The following is a 1,218-nucleotide window of genomic DNA, read 5'->3' as shown; positions in this document are numbered from 1 at the left end:
AGAAAGAAAGAAAGAAAGAAAGAAAGAAAGAAAGAAAGAAAGAAAGAAAGAAAGAAAGAAAGGTGGGCAAAGGCTCCAGCAAATGTGGCCACCAGGTGACCAGGCTCACTCTATGCTGACCTCCCTGGACCTGATGCCAAGGAAGTGGGTGGGCATTGCTCTTAGTGCTCTGTGGCAGTGCTCAAAATGAACAGAACCCCCCCCCTCTCTCTCTCTGTGTGTGTGTGAATGAACAAAATCTGGTTCTGTGTGTGTGTCAGAATGAACAGAACCTGGCTCTGTGTGTGTGTGTGTGTGTGTGTGTGTGTGTGTGTGTGTGGTGTGTGTGTGACAGGTGCCAGGGAAGGCTGTATAGCTGGTTGGAGGACATCAAAGGAGAATGTGGGCACAGAGGCGCACTGGCCAGGGCATATGGACTTTAAGTAATAGAAGTATTATGCTTTATATAATACAGTTATTTTAAAGTAAATATGTTAAATTATGACATACAAAATTATGGCATATACTGTAAAAGTAGGTCACATTTGTACAATTCTGAAACTACTGTGAAACTAGACAGCTGTGTTCTGTCTCTGTGGTCAACGTAAGAAACGTGGCGGTGGAGGAGAGAAAATGGAAGAAGAAAGAAGAATGTCTGATGCACTGTTGCCAGGGGGATGGCTCAGCAGATAAAAGCCCTTGCAGCCAGGCACGGTGGACCCCTTTAATCCCAGCACCAGGGAGGCAGAGGCAGGTCGATCTCTGTGAATTCAAGGCAAGTTGGTGTACACATCAAGTCCTGGACAGCCATGGCTACATCAAGAGACCCTGTTTCAAGTGTCTCCCTGCCACCAAGGCCCTAAAACCTCTTTTTGAAATGAATTTCTTTCCCCACCCCTGAGAAAGATCTTCCACCTAAGTAGGAGTTGGAGGCAGGCAGCTGGGGGAGCCAGGGCAAGGTGACAGTAACAGAGAGGCTTTTCCGGGGGAGCCTCCAGAAGGGACGTGACCCAGCTGGCTCAGTAATCCCAGCCCACTTCAGACTTATAACATCCGGACATACAGAGTGATACATTTGTATGTCTGAGACCAAGACAGGGAGGAGCCAGGGCAGCAGTGGAGCACACTCAGGAGGCAGAAGCAGGTGGATCTCTGAGTTTGAGGCCAGCCTGGTCCACAGATTAAGTTCCAGGACAGCAAGAGCTAATAGAGAAACCCTGTCTTGAAAAAAAAAAAAAA

The sequence above is a fragment of the Mus pahari genome, chromosome 17 (genome assembly GCF_900095145.1).
Source record: "Mus pahari chromosome 17, PAHARI_EIJ_v1.1, whole genome shotgun sequence".
Lineage (NCBI taxonomy): Eukaryota > Metazoa > Chordata > Mammalia > Rodentia > Muridae > Mus > Mus pahari.
Note: the sequence above shows the minus strand (reverse complement) of the source record.